General features: G+C 34.9%; 1 pseudogene; it reads right to left on the bottom strand.

Moving 5' to 3' along the window:
* Positions 1-5,079: 5,079 nt before the first annotated feature.
* Positions 5,080-5,397, bottom strand: LOC123847481 (ubiquitin-conjugating enzyme E2 variant 1-like; annotated as a pseudogene).
* Positions 5,398-16,948: the final 11,551 nt, after the last annotated feature.

Below are 16,948 nucleotides of genomic sequence, written 5' to 3'. Positions count from 1 at the left end.
TCTGTATATATTATATATACATTTATATTCATTTTATATACACACATGTAAATATTCACATATTTTTGTATATGTGTCTACACTCCTAAAAATCATAATAATAAGAAAAGTAACTGATAGTAAATGCAGCAGAGGACCCGAACTGATGGTTCATAACCAATATTCACATGAAAATTTGCACATGATTCATGAAATACATTCAGAGAAATGCAAGTTAGAATACAATAAGATATAATTCATACAATTCCATGCTTTCTAAGATAGCTAAAACAAAAAAAGACTTAAAACAGGAAATATTGTCAAGAAACTAAAGCAACTGCAATCTCATACATCTTAATGATAGTATAAAATAGTACTACAACTTTGAAAGATGACTTGACAGTTTCTTATAACTTTCTCAACTTATGCTCTGATCTTGCAATTCCACTCTTAGGAATGAAAACATACATGCATACCTCAGAGATATTGTGGGTCCAGTTCCAGACCACCACAATAAAGCAAATGTCACAATAAAGTGAATCAAATGAATTTTTGGCTTCCTAGCACATATAAAATTATGTTTATACTAACCTGTAGTCTATTAAATGTGCAGTAGTATTATGTCTGAAAAAGCATTGTACACAACTTAATTGGAAATACTTTATTGTTAAAAAATATTAACCATCATTTGAGGTTTCAGTGGGTTGTGATGTTTTGCTGGTGGAGGGTTTTGCCTCAATGTTGATGGCTGCTGACTGATCAAGGTGATTGCTGATGGCGGGAGTGGCTGTGGCAACTTCTGAGAAAAACACAGTGAGGTTTTCCACATCAATTGACTCTTTCACAAATGACTTCTCTGTAGCATACAGTGCTGTTTGATTGCATTTTACCCACAATAGAACTTCTTTCATAATTAGAGTCAATCCTCTCAAACCCCGCCACTGCTTTATCAACTATGTTTATATAATATTCTAAACCCTTTGTTCTCATTTCAACGATCTTCACAACATCTTCACTGGGAGTAGATTCCATCTCAAGAAGCCACTCTCTCTCCTCATCCATAATAAGCAACTTCTCATATGCTCAAGTTTACCAAGAGATGGCCACATCTTTAGATTCCACTTCTAATTCTAGTTTTCTTGCTATTTCCACCACACCTGCAGTTACTTTCTCCATTGAAATCTTGAAACCCTCCAAGATATTCATGAAGATTGAAATCAATGTTTTTCAAACTCCTGTTAGTTTCCAATTTACTCTGCCCAGATCATCAGAAGAATCACTTTCTGTGGTAGCTATAGCCTTACCAAATGTATTTCTTAAATAATAAGACTTAAACGTTGAAATGACTTCTTGATCCATGGGCTGAAGAATGGATGTTGTGTTGGTAGGCATGAAAAAACAAACATTAATCTTAATGTACATTTCCATCAGAGCTCTTAAGTCACTTGGTGCATTGTCAATGAGCAGTCATATTTTGAAAGAAACCTTTTTTTTCCCCCTAAGTAGTAGTTCTCAACAGTGGGCTTAAAATATTCAGTAAACCATGTTGTAAACAGATATGCTGGCATCCAGGCTTTGCTGTTCCATTTATAGAGCACAGGCAGAGTAGATTTAGCATAACACCTAAGGGCCCTAGGATTTTCTGAATGGTAAATGCGTATTGTCTTCAAATTATAGTCACTAGCTGCATTAACTTCCAATGAGAGTCAGCCTATCCTTTGAAGCTTTAAACCCAGCCACTGACTTAGCTCTAGCTAGGTAAGTCCTAGATGATATCTTCCAATAGAAGGTTGTTTTGTGTACATAGAAAATCTTTTGTTTAGTGTAGCCACCTTCATTATCTTAATGAGATCTTCTGGAAAACTTGTTGCACTTTGTCCATCAGCACTTGCTGCTTCACCTTGCACCCTTCTGTTATGGAAATGGCTTCTTTCCTTAAACTTCATGACCTAACTTCTGCTAGCTTCCAGTTTTTCTTCTGCAGCTTCCTCACCTTTCTCAGCCTTCAGAGAATTGAAGAGAGGGCCTTGCCCTGGGTCAGGCTTTGACTTAAGGGAACGTTGTGGCTGCTTCGATGTTTTATCCAGACCACTCAAAATTTTCCATATCAGCAATAAGACTTTCATTTTCTCATCATTCATGTGTTCCATGGAGTAACACTTTTAAATTTCCTTCAAGAACTTTTTCTTTGAAGTTACCATTTGGTTAACTGGCACAAGAGGCATATGTTTGACATGCCTTCCTCCCTAAGCTGAGTCATTTTTAGATTTTGATTTAAAGTGAGAGAGATGTGTGACTCTTTCTTTCACTTGAACACATAGAGGCTATTATAGGGTTCTTAATTGGCCTAATTTTAATATTATTGTGTCTTAGGGAACAGGAAAATCCAAGAAGAGGGGAAGAGACATGAGACTGGCCAGTCAGTGGAGTAGTCAACCCACACAACATTTATTGATTAATTTTGTTGTCATATCCAGGCACTATTCAATGTGCCCCATAACAATTACAATAGTAACATCCAAGGTCATTGATTACAAATCACCATAACAAAAATAGTAATAATTAAAAAGTTTAAAATATTGCATGAGGGACATCTGGGTGGCTCAATCGTTAAGCGTCTGCCTTGGGCTCAGGTCATGATCCCAGGGTCCTGGGATCGAGCCCCGCATCAGGCTCCCTGCTCAGTGGGAAGCCTGCTTCTCCCTCCCCCACTACCCCTGCTTGTGTTCCCTCTCCTGCTGTGTCTCTCTCTGTCAAATAAATAAATAAAATCTTTAAAAATAAATAAATAAATATATATATATATATATATATATATATATTGCACGAATTACTAAAATTTGACACAGAGACATAAAGTGAGCCAATGCTGTTGGAAAATGGCACTGATGAACTTGCTCAATGCAGGGTTGCCACAATCTTATAATTTGTAAAAAAAAAAAAAATTCTGGGAAATTAATAAAGTGAGGTGTGATAAAACAAGATATGTCCTATTTATATACCTAAAACTAACAATGTATGTTAACTATACTGAAATTAAAATTAAAAACTTAATAAAGAACAAGGTATGTCTGCATGTCCATAAAAAGACTTGTATAAGAATATTTTTAGCAAGTATATTCATAATAGCTGAAAACTATAAACATACAATTGTCTAATGTTTGAATATTTACCATTTATGAGTATTTAAGTTGTAGTAGATCCACATAGTGAAATACTATACCAATAATATATATATCTACTGTCATATAAAACAATATGGTTAAAGCTCCAAAATATTATGTAGACAGAAAGAAGTAAGAAACAGAAGAGTATATGAGTACATTCTGTGTGATTTCTTTTATATGAAGTGTAAAAACAGATAAAATTATACTATGGTGATGGAAATCAGAACACTGGCTTCCAGCATGGAGCCGGGATTGTTAGAAGCACTAAGGAAATAACTGACATGGTTGAAATGTTCTTCTGGGTTTTGATTTTGATATTGTTTATATCAGTTTATATATTTGTCGAACTTTATAAAATTGGCTCTTGCCATAAGTGGCCTGACACATTCTCTGAAAATGGTTTGCTCTTCAGTTGACCTAGAAAACCCTACAAAATCATGCAAATCAAGAGGCTCAAATCTTCATATTCACCTTATGGACACACTTAAACCTGCCCATGGGGCACCTGGGTGGATCAGTCTATTGAGTGTCTGCCTTCAGCTCAGGTCATGATCCCAGGGTCTTGAGATTGAGCCCCATGTCAGGCTCCCTGCTCAGTGGAGAGTCTGTGTCTCTCTCTCTCCCTCTGCACCTCTCCCTGCTTGTTCTCTCTCTCTCTCTCTGTCAAATAAATAAATAAAAATCTAAAAAAAAAAAAAAAAAAAAAAACAGAAAAGAAACTGCCCAGGCCATCAAGGGTATGCATATCTGAAAGCTGCCAAGTATCTGAAAGACATCACTTTGCAGAAGCAATGTGTGCCATTCAGTTGCTACAATGGCGGAGTTGATAGGTGTGCCCAGGCCAAACCATGGGGCTGGACACAGGGTCGATAGCCCAGGAAGAGTGCTGAATTTTTATTGCACATGCTTGAAAATGCAGAGAGTAATGCTGAACTTAAGGGTTTAGATGTAGATTCTCTAGTCATGGAGCACGTCCAGGTGAACAAAGCCCCTAAGATGCGGCATAGAACGTACAGGCTCCTGGTCTGATTAACCCATACAGGAGCTCTCCCTGCCACACTGAGATGATCCTTACTGAAAAAGAGCAGACTGTTCCTAAACCAGAAGAGGAGGTTGCACGGAAGAAAAAGATATCCCAGAAGAAACTGAAAAACAAAAACTTATGGCCCAGGAGTAAATTCTGCATAAAATAAATGCAAAAACAACAAACAACAACAAAACCTTATCAAATTCTACACTTAAGATCTGTGCTTTAATCTATATCTAGATTTTACCTTAAAATAAATAACTATATACACACATATTCATACACATACACACACACTTGTCAAACCAGCAGTTAGAGAAATCTAAGTGAATTATTTTCACATTTTAGTCAAAACCCCTCCATTTCCCCTCCCAGAAGTGACTCACGCTTTCTTACAAAGTCACATTTGCCACTTTGTTCTTTGTCAAACTCACCATTTATGGTTCCCTTTTAAGGTCATTATAATGTCTTTCCTCTGGCTGGGCTTTTCTTTCCCAGTGTCTATGACCAATGTCTTCACCAACTTGAGACTTTTGTTTCTATTTCAGCTTCACAATTAGTAAGTGTCCCACTACACTAAGTAGTCTCCCCTCCCTACCTTCCCTCCTTATTTATCTTACTTTACTTCTTTTTTTTTTTTTTTTTTGCATGGCATTTCTTAGCTTCTAACATGCAATATAATTATATTGATCCTATATTTATTGCTTTTTTTTGTTGTTGTTATAGCACAACTTAGATATATCAAATGGACAAAAAATTAGTATCATTTGCAGTATGTTAAGATAAATTGCCTTTGAATGGGAGCTTCCTTTCCAGTACTTTGAGGTCTACAAGATATATCTAGAAAATGTACTACTGTGGAAAATGCTTAAATCAAATGGGGGGAGGGCCTCCCTCTCTTTTTGATTAATTGCTGTAACACTGTCCTTTCAGGTGGCTGAGGGAGTTTTATGTTTTCTTTAGACATCATTAGGCGCTGGAGCTCTTGCAGGACAACTTTGATGCTATATGAATTCTGCCATTTTGCTAGACTGATATGGCTCTTGGGCCCACCCCTCCATTAGAACTATTAACTCCATTCATATTAATTTTTGTTACAAATCTTACAAAGGGGTGTGCTTCTGGGTATTTAAGTCCACATTCTATTTTAAGGCTGTATATTTGGTTTTCATAAATTGTTCTTGGAGGCCTAATCATCATCCCAGTCCATCTTGTAAGTGTCATGTCTGCATCATCTTCTAGATCTCAGCTAACTGTGCCATCTCCTACTCCTAATTGATCCTACTTCTATTGCTTACTTACTTTTTGTTTCCCCTGCTTCCACTAGTTTGCAAGCCTTTGTTTTTGTCAATCCTTTTTACTGGTAGATCACTCAAAATCTTTGTGGAATTAAATAAAAAGCAACAGTTTCTTTTTGCTCAAAAAATATATGGAATTAAATAAGAAATGACAGTTTCCTTTCACCTCAGATCTTTCTGATAAAATCAGACATTGTTATATTTCAAGGTAGATAAAGGACCCAGAATTTTCTAAAAATTTACTAGCATAAGCTCCTTCTCTTATTGTCCATCCTTTCCTGCCTTCTTCCCTTCCTTCCTTCCTTCCTTCCTTCCTTCCTTCCTTCCTTCCTTCCTTCCTTCCTTCTTTCCTTCCTTCCTTTCCTTCTTCCTTTCGTCCTTTCTTCTTTCCTCCCTCCTGACTTCCTTCCCTCTTTCTTCCCCTCACTTCCTTTCTTTCTTTTCTATTTACTGTAAAATTTGCAGGAAATGGGATCCTCCTTAAAAAAGTGGCCGTTTTAATACCTTCCTAATAATGAATTGCAGGAGGAACTAATGAATAACAGAAGAAATAGTCTCTCTTTTTTTTTAACACCATTAACACATGCTTTCCTGAAAGAGTTACTTCTTTGAAAGTTCTCTTCATAACAGGGATAGAATATTATTATTAAATAAATTTTTAGTAAATACAATTTTATATTGAATAAATAACACACCAAAAAAAAGTTTCCAATGGTTATTTTCCAAGTAATTTTCCCTCTCTTCATTCCTCACAGAAGTTCACTGAATCTGCTTTCAACATTAAAATACAAAGTTTGGGGGCGCCTGGGTGGCTCAGTCATTAAGTGTCTGCCTTCGGCTCAGGTCATGATCCCAGGGTCCTGGGATCGAGCCCTGCATCGGGCTCCCTGCTCCGGGGGAAGCCTGCTTCTCCCTCTCCCACTCCCCCTGCCTGTGTTCCCTCTCTCGCTGTGTCTCTCTCTCAAATAAATAAATAAAATCTTTAAAAAAAATTTTTTTTTTTAAATACAAAGTTTGTAATTGAGCTAGGTAGGTAATAAACTTTTAAGTTATGTTTGAAGATTGGAAACATTTCATAATTCAGAAAAGACATATGCTATTAAAATTCAAAAACTAGAAAATCCATACAGATGGAATGCTTTCTTCCCTAATTTATGCCAGATTAATGAAGTATGAATTTTCATAGCCTCTGAAAAGATCAAAGATGAAAGAAAAAAACAGAAGGAATTCTGAGGTGACTCCCACCAAAAAGCTAACTGGAGAGGTAACTTTATGATATTTGTCAGTTGTTGTCAAATTTATTCAAGGAAAACAAAACTTGGTTTATATATAGTATAAATTGAATGATTTATACTAAGGTGGCTTGATGCCAGAATGTTAACCAAATGTTAACCAAATAGTCAAAGAAAAGAAATGAAAGTTATGAGTAAATGTTAAAACAAAATACAAAATGAATAGTAAATGATATGAAAATATATTTAAATGGCAAAGTAAAATTAATGCATGGAAGTAAAAGGAAAATGAACTTTGTAATCTCTGATTTGTGCATGTGTGTATCTATATTTAATATTATTATTTTATATTATTATACATAATATATATTAAATATTTGTTATATGTATTATATAGTATAATTTATATTACTATATATTATATAATATTATAATCTATGTATATGTATATCATCATATTATTGTAAGAGAAAAATCACTATAGAAAATAATTCGAATTGTAGAATACAATAACTTATTAAATGTCCAAGCCATTTTTAACCTGGAAAGAAAGTCATAGACTATAAACTTTCCAATACTCTTAATTTGTTCAGAAGCTTTAGGAAATGAAATAAGGGCTGTCAATAATTGAATTATGCTCTAAATACTCTATTCTTTTTGTACACAAAAGCCTAAGAGGCTTGAGCTTTATGTAATGTGCTTTTTGTATTATAGCTATAAACAAAGGTTATAGTCATTGAATGATAAGCACTTATATTATTCAACCCCTGGAAATAAAGAAGCACCCATTTCAATTTCTGTACAAAGATAGATATATATCTTTTAAAATTGTCTCTTCACATTAAGTTTCATTAAATAGCCCATATTTACTATTTTAATTAAATTATGTACACATTATATTAGTATCTCAAGGTCCTTTGACTCTTACTACATAGTGCACCAGTATTAAAGTAAATTATCAAACAAAGAGCAGTGTTCAAGAGCGCAGGTTCTCCAGGACAATGTAATACTCTTACTGGTGGAAGAGTCTGCATTGCTTGAATGAAGATCTCTGTCCTTGGATTCCCCACAAAAAAAGATTTACATGAGGATCCACCCTTGAATAAAGACAGCCGGAAGGAAAGGAGCAAACACAAAGCAATTTATTCAAGTGAAAGTACACTCTCAAGGTGGGAAAGCAGGCAGGTTCTGGGAGGTGGAACCAGCCCTAGGTTGTTTTGGGATTGGATATTTTTTGCCTCTCTCTGGGCTGGGAAGAGCGTGAGGTACCCTGAGGTGGTTTCTAATGGAGGCTGCTTCTAATCCTTTGGGAATCTCCTCTCACAGGTTGAGAGGGGGAGTTTTTGATCGGCAAGGGACCCTGAACCATCATGGCAGTCTTTCTCCATGGTGGGGTAGTTTAACTGCAATGCAAATGCGTTATAATGAGTCTAGGGTTTACCCGGGAGCAGAGGTGCAAGAGGAGAGTGCTTGTTCCTACCTGTGGCCCTTGATCTGTCAGCCCCAAGGTCTTGGAAGCCATAAGGTCAGGATGTTGTGCCCCTGGGGCTTTTAATTTGAGACTTATTTATCACCATCCTTGCCTCCAACTCACATCTCTGTCAATCCCCCTCAAGGACTTGGGACTCTGCTTCCATGTGCTCCTTGCATGTGCCCCTTCCACTGCTCCTGTCTAGCTTTTACCTGACAATATATATATTGCTTCTTGCAATCTGATCCCTTTAAGGTAATTTTAAAGAAAAGCAATATTAACAATTTTCTTAACACGCTAAAATGTCTGCGCTGAATTAAACCTCCCCTGGTTGCACTAATGTTAATTTGGTTCGGAAAAATATCCTTCTTTATGAAAGTAAATAGCTTCATTTAAAATCTATAAACTTGTAAGGCTAGAATTTTAATTAGAGAACAAAACTGTTTCACCATAGTCTTTAAAGTGAACTCCTGCTTTGATTGTAAGTCAGGAATAAAAACAGCTATAAAATGATGTCCTTACTTGTGTAACAACAATAATCAGTCAAATTGATTCAAACTGCCTGCTTTGTACTGAGCTGTGAACATGGGTCAACAAGATCTTAGTGAGAAAAAGGATGTGTTAACTTGCTTCAAATGGCCAATAGTTTCAATTTCAACAAACTGAAAACCTATCAAATTATAATTATTTTAAAATTTCTGTATGTTTAACCATAACACATTCAATCTCCCAATATTTATGCTTGGCTCAGTCTAAACCATAGATAGCAACGTATCAGTGATTAAAATGAACAAGTCTTATCAACATCATTTTATTAAGAATGTCTTTCCCGAAGACCTGTTGTCAAATGTTTTATATTGCTTATATTGCCTTGATTTGTATTTTAATTTATTGCATGGTTTTGTTGCTTTCTGTAAAAGAGTTTTTGAGTTGTTTTGCCGACATCATTTGATGAGTAGTTAATGACTAGATCGTGACAATAAATGTCTGTGAATTTGTTGCTACCATTTTTACAGGTTAATTGCGACCTCACCTCTTAAAGCGGCTTATTTTCTTTTTCCCATCTAACTTTCATTCTTGTTAGCAATATCTTCTACCACCAAGAAAGTGAGTTTTACTGTAATCTTAAAGAAAAAAAAAATTGTCAGAATAGCTGAAAGATCAAGTTGGATTAACAAACAATTGTTTGTGCTAAAGTAAATTTGATCCCCAAATATGATACTATATTTCAGAGACACAATCAAAATAAAGCATGTCTTAACATGCATTGTTAAAGTCAGAATTTTATTTATGGGGAAAATTTTATCACGTACATTTGTTTTTCTTTTTCTTTTTCTAATGTGTCAACTTGTGTTTATCACAGACCAGGATAGTTACAAATATTATTTCAGATAGGAATTGTCATGGAAGATACAGAAATAGACCTCATGTTAAATAAACAAAGGGGAGTATATTGGAATCACATCACTGAGGGAATCACAAAATCAACAAAAAACCAGAGGACAAGAATCAGAAAATGCTTTTACAAACCATAAGCTCATTGAAAAGCTGGGCCTAAGGGGTGCCTGGGTGGCTCAGTGGTTAAGCATCTGCCTTCAGCTCAGGTCATGATCCCAGGGTCCTGGGATCGAGCCTTGCATGGAGCCCTGCATTGAGCCCTGCATTGAGCCCTGCATTGAGCCCTGCATTGAGCCCCGCATTGAGCCCTGCATTGAGCCCCGCATCGAGCCCTGCTCAGAGGGTAGCCTGCTTCTCTCTCTCCCACTCCCCCTGCTTGTGTTCCCTCTCTCACTGTCTCTCTCTGTGTCAAATAAATAAATAAAAGTTTAAAAAAAAAAGAAAAGAAAAGAAAAGCTGGGCCTAAGAATGCCCAAAAGACTTTCCCGAAGAGTTTCAGCCTGTTTGCTGCCACCACTGATATTCTGTGATTTTTATTGTTATGTCTAGACCATTCCCATTTAATGTGGTTACTGATACGATTACATCATCTATTATCATAATATCTATTTTGCTTGTAACTATTTTCAATTCATTGCACTGTTATTTCCATATCTCTTTTTTTTCTGCCTTCTTTGGTTTAAAGTTAAGTTTTTATATGCTTTTACATGACTCCATTTCCCTCTTCTCTTAAAATATCGATTATGCTTCATTTAAAAGTTTGCAGTATGTATTTTCAACTAACCCGCTCTCAAATAGCCCCATCCTGTCTCACCAGTAGCACAGTTGTCTTCAGAGTGCTCCCTATGCTTCCCTCCCATCCCTTATAACATCGCTGCTACTCATTTCACCTTTGCAAAGCTATTATCCACCCAATGCATCATTACTAATATTACTTTAATAAGTTATCTATTAGATCAATTAACAATAAGAAAAACAGATTTTCTTTACTTTCATTCACTTCTTCTCTAACAGTCTTTCTTTCATTGTCTTTCAGATGTGAGTTTCTGACCATCCTAGTCTGCCTGAGCTGCTATAACAAAATACCATACACTGGGTGATTTAAACAACAGAAAGGTATTTTTCACATCTTCCAGAAGCTAGGAAGTCAAAGATTAAGGTGCCAGTAGTTCAGATTCTGGTAGATGGTCCATTTCCTGGTTTGTGGATAACCACCTTCTTCCTGTGTATTCACATGGCCTTTCTTTGATATATACTAATGGAGTGAAATATCTCACATGTCTTCTTCTCCTTACAAGGGCATTAATGCCATTTTGAAGGAACTACACTTATGAGGATATCTAAACCTAATTACCTACCAAAGTCCCCAATTCCATATACTATAAGGTTGGGGATTAGGGCTTCACATATGAATTTGGAGGGAACACAAATATTCATCCCATAATACTTATCTTTATCATTCTTTTCTACCTGATGTACTTCTTTTAACGTTCATTTCAGGTCAGGTCTACTGGTAATAAATTCTTTCAGTTTATTTGTCCTGCAACATCTTTATTTCTCTACCACCTCTGAAGGAAAACTCTGATGGATATAGAATTCTAAACTTTTCTCTTTCAACACTTTAAATATTTCACTCCACCCTCCTGCGTGGTTTCTAATAAGAAGTCTGATGCAATTCTTGTCCTTGTTCCTCTACAGGCAAGATGTTTTGTTTTTGTTGTTTTTATTTTTTTTCCCTTTGAATTCTTTCAATATTAACCCTCTGTTTTTAGTTTTCTGCAGTTTGAATATGATATTCCTACATGTAGATTCTTTGATGTTTATCCTGCTTAGTAATGGCTGAGTTTCCTGCATCTGTAAATGGTTTCTGCCATAGTTATCCAAAGGGCCAATAGGAAAAAAAAAAGGATATAGTAGTGATTAGAATTATCTATTAGATACCTCATAGACATTGGGTAAATAAGTAAATATTAACCATGATATTTCTTCCATCTAAATAACCATCCCGCTTGGTAATACTATGAGAAGAGACTAGTCACTATACCTGAAGATAAAAAGTTAGATTGTATAAAGCTGTTGAAGGTACTTTATTATTTTTCTTCTGCAAATATGCAAGTTCAGTCTTACATATAAGAAATTCTGCAAAATAGGTATAAACAAGATTACCACAGTGCCCCTGAAGGTGAGATGCATTTCTAGACTTTTTTCTTAGTACAAGTCATCTTGAAAAGCAAGTATAGACAAGATTACTGCAGCTTAAATTTTAGGACTTGAAAGTTACTTAAAACTTGCTAATTTGGCTGAAGCAGAAATGTTTTTGTGAAAGATAAAGATAGGAAAATAAATTATTTTCATTGTCTTAGCTTCCAATAATATATGACAACACCAGAGAAAAGTTCTGCAAAGAGGTCACTCTTTCCTTGTCCAGGAAAATGCTATTATTAATTTAGCTATCACAGAATGTACAAATTAATTTAAAATGTCATTGCCAGAAACTCCTGTACACCTTAATTGCTCCTGTATTATTTATAAACTACACTGCCACAGAAAGAGGGAAATGAGAAACCTGAAACTATAAGGCTATTGTGCATTACAGAAGACTAGCAGAAAGAATTTAGCATGGAGGCATTTATTTCTTTAACAAATATTGATATTTCTATAACAAACAGTGTGCCAAACAACATTTAAAAAAAAATGCAATTAAGGGATACAAAGCAGTTCTCCCGACTAAACTATGTAGACAGAATTATTTTTTTTTTGTTTTGTTTTAGTTGTATCCCTGGCAGCTATGAATTATTTGATGATTCAAATTCCTCCAATAATGAACCAACCCCATGGAACAAACTTGGAAAGTGAGTCCACAGTTTTGATCTATTCAACTTTTCTTAAATTCAGAGTGTTGAAAGAGAGTTCAAATGTTCTTTAGGATTTGTCCACTAAAATTTACATCTAAATCCAATGCAATTCCAACGTAATTAGCACAGTAACAAACATTTCCTAAACATGTCCGTCAGGGAATTGAATGGCTCCTGACATGATGTACCTGGCTTATCTTATCTCTTAATATTAAGCTGAGGAGAATCTGATTAAAAATAAGTTGGCACAGCGAAGTTATTACTAATATGTTAATACAACTAATAATTAATATACCTAATACATTAAGGTAATCAAAGTCACATTTATTGGATTTCAACTTCACATAGCCAGGTAGCTGGAGAGATATCTAAGTTCTGTATGCCTTTGGGCTTCAGTGATACATTCTGTGCCTAACTCCAGGTGTAGATCTGCTCCATCTTGAACTTTTTTCTGTGATTGTTTTGGACCACAAAAATTACTATTGACTAAAGAGGCAAATCCATGTAAATTTCACCTTTTTTTTTTTTAAGATTTTATCCATTTATCTGAGAGAGAGAGAGAGAGAGACAGCAAGAGTGGGAACACAAGCAGGAGGAGAGGGAATGGGAGAAGAAGGCTTCCCGCCGAGCAGGGAGCCTGATGCTGGGCTCGAGATCATGACCCCATGACCCGAGCAGAAGGCAGATGCTTAACGACTGAGCCACCCAAGTGCCCCTAAACTTTACCTTTTAAGCACTGTCTTTGTTCTATCTTAAACCAGACCCTGTTCCTTAACATTACTTTTGTTTATTTGTTATTAAACAAATTAGCAAGCAAAATTTTTTTCAGAGTTTTCCCCAACTTCCTTTTTAATAATTGTATCAGATTCTTCAAAGGGAAAGGTACGTTATCTACATCTTTGTTTCATATTTCTCCATCTTTATACATGTGACTCTATACAATAACATTTGTCTACCCTATTGCATAAAGCCAAATACTTCTTATTTTTCTCCAAATTCATTATATCCACATTTCTTAGGTTTAACCATTCCCTTTCCAGAATCTTAGATCATGGTCTCTCTAATGGCTACTTCTTTTCTTCTTTTACATATGCACTGTATTATGAATATCCTAAGTATTTCTCTTCCTTTCCTGTGACAATGTAAGGTGTGGTTTAGCCTTTTCCATTTGTTTACTATCTAATCCTTCCTTCATCACTTTATTTTGTCCATAACAATAATCCCATTGTATTGCTGGTATCCTTCTGTTTAACATTGACTAATTAATAAATGCATTAACCAGTTCTTATTGTGTTTTTTTTTTTAATTCTTTGACACTGTTCTCAGCTTTTATTCAATTGAAACATTTATTTTGAGATTGCCATTATATGAAAGAAGACTTACTGGGAAATGAAACCTTTATAATAAAGATGGAGTCTACATTATGAATGGAATTGGAAAATTAATAGAAATTCATAATCTTAAATGGCATACATTCTCCCCTCTATGACTCTAGAAATGGCCCAGAAGTAGCAATACTTTTATCCATCACCAGTGCTCAACCAGTACCAAGATTATGACTTATACTTTAACTCAACCTAAGCCAATTGGACCCTTTGCAAGGCAGTTCTTTCCATGTCTTGAGTCAGAAACTAGCGCTCATGCCTGTAATGAAATAGTATTCAATAATGTGTTTCAAGATGATGCATTAGTTAAATGCTCTAACAAGTGAAACTTAAGGCACAAATACATCCTCATCTCCTAGGACATGATTTCTGTGCATAAGATTAATAAGACACTTGTAATTTTTGAAATAATGATAATAAATCAGGTAGCTACATCATTACGATAAATAAATTGGTTATGCAATAATGGTCAAGGGTGACTTAATACAACGTTTAGTGAGTAGGGGAGTGAACAATATGATGTGATAACTTAAAGTTTAAATAAAAGCATAAGACTTGAGAGTCTTACTCATCTAGCAAGTGAAGTTTACCATAAAAAGGAGGCTAAACTTGATAATGTGAATTAAATGTGAAATATTTAGGGTCAATGAGAATAAACTGATTCATAACCTGATCTGGCCTGAGACTTTTTTTTTTTTTTTTTTTGGTGGCTGGGAGTGAATGGGGAGGAGGGGTGCCTTAAGATTACTATAACCCTGGAAAATGTTGTGTAAATATTGTTATAGTTCCTAGAAGGTATAAAATTCAAAACAGAAAAATGATGACATGGATCAAACCACTGGTGTTGTAGTTTAGAATAGACTTATTTAAGTATTTTTATAGGTTTTATTATTATTTAAGATGTTGGGGAAATTTAAAAAATCAGACAATATAAATGCATTATTGTATATTTAAATTGTAAGAGAATTTAACGAGTTTAATTTGTAATCAGTGTTGTTCAAATAGTTTTATTAGAACAAATTTTGTATGTAATATACATAAATTTAATAAATTGAGCATGAAACATATTATAGATAGCAGAAAATGAAATGAAAAAGCCCTGGTGCAATAGCAAATATAATTAATCCAATGATGCAAAAAAATACTGATATCCTTCTTTTTTATTTCATTAGCATTTTGCTTTTATTGTGTGCTTTTTATTTCACATATATTTTCAACTAACTATAGATTTTTTTTTCTCCATTTCAACTCAGGAGGTATAAAAATAAACACACAATTTTCTCCTAGGGAAAAAAGTTATCTCTGTATATATATTTTGGGTACCTATTTCTAGACTAAAACTACAAATCTTGAGGTGATTTTAGCTCATCTCTTTACTTGAGTCTTAATACCCAATCAAGCATGAATTGTTATTATATTTTTCAAAGATTTTATTTATTGAGAGAGAGAGTGAGAAAGCACAAGTGGACAGGAGGGGCAGAGGGTGTGGGAGAGAGAGAATCTCAAGCAGACTCTGTACTGAGCACAGAGCCCAAAGCTGGGCTCTATCTTACTACCCCAAGATCATGACCTGAGCCAAAATCCAGAGTCGGATGCTTAACCAACAGCCACCCAGGTGCCCCTGAATTGTTATTTTTTAAAAATATCTCTAACATCTGGGTCTTCCTTTATATTTCCTCTGCCATTATTATATAAAATTCCTATCACTGAACAGAGTTTTCTAACTGGCACTTCTCTCTCTCTCTCTTATTTTTCAGTTTTATTGATATGACAAATAACATTTTGCAAGTTTAAGGTATACAACATAATGACTTGATATATGTATATATTGCAAAATGATTACCACATTGTTAGTTAACACACTCATCACCTCACATAGTTATAATTTTTTTGTGCATGTGGTAAGAACTTTCAAAATCAACTCTCGGCAACTTCAAATATATAATACAGTACTGTTAACTCTAGTCACCATGTTGTACATTACAACCCCAGGATGTACTTATCTTCTAACTGGAAATTTGTACCCTTTGACTAACATCTCCCCATCTCTCCCAGCTCACATACTTTTCTGCTTCTGAGTTCTGATTTTATAGATTCTACATATAAGCAAGATGATACAGTATTTGTCATTCTCTGTCTCACTTGTTCCATTTAGTATAATGAACTCAAATTTCATTTATATTGTTGCAAATGGCAAGATATACTTATTTTTAAAGTCTGAACTATATTTTATTTAATTTTTATAAATGTCCATTCAACTTTTGATGAACACACAGGTTGTTTCCACATCTTGGCTATTGTACAAATGATACAGTGAACGTGGGGTACATATATCTATTCGAGATAATGATTTATTTCTTTCAAATGTAAATCCAGGAGTGGAATTGCTATATCATATGGTAGTTCTATTTTTATTTTTTTTGAGGTATCTCCATACTGTTCTATAGTGGCTGTATCCATTTAGATTCCCACTAACAAGGCACAAGGGTTCCCTTTTCTCCATATCCTTACCAACATTTGTTATATCTTATCTTCTTGATAATAGCCATTCTAACAGATGGGAGGTACCAGCTCCCATTTTAATTGTTCATAGCTAATAATAATCATGCACACTGTGATCAAGTTAACTTTTTCTTGCATGGCTTTATCGTATAAAATGTCTCAACTTCAAGTCTATTGCTTACAAATTCAGTGCTGTGCTTATTTGCTTGGCTTTCAAGAACATCCACCATCACCATTATCTTTATTCAGACTTAGTTTATATCTTCCCACTCTCCAACTTGAATTATTCACTTAAGTCAAAGTGGTCACACCACTAGCCTTTGGGTTTATCACTATATTCACAGAGACTGTACATTCTAGTTTAGAACATTCTGTGTACTCAGTACCAGTTTATTTAATTGTGCTTAGTGTGTTTCTCAAATGTCATGCTTAGGCATGAACATTCTGAACATTCGCACCCTTGGAACACACTCCTTATATCGCCTACGTGTGTACATTCCACTCAGCCTTTAAAGCCCACCGATTTCCAGCTGATCTATGACACATTCCCATATGGTTACACACCATTATCTCTTCTTTCTTTACAATATTTTTCCATTTAGAATATTGTACCATGACCTTTAGCTCTTTATAC

The sequence above is a fragment of the Mirounga angustirostris genome, unplaced genomic scaffold, assembly GCF_029215605.1.
Source record: "Mirounga angustirostris isolate CCGP_5_RB_7025 unplaced genomic scaffold, mMirAng1.0.hap1 SCAF_2, whole genome shotgun sequence".
In the NCBI taxonomy this organism is placed as follows: Eukaryota; Metazoa; Chordata; class Mammalia; order Carnivora; family Phocidae; genus Mirounga; species Mirounga angustirostris.
The sequence above is the reverse complement of the archived record's forward strand: the minus strand, read 5'-3'. Positions and strand labels throughout refer to the sequence as shown.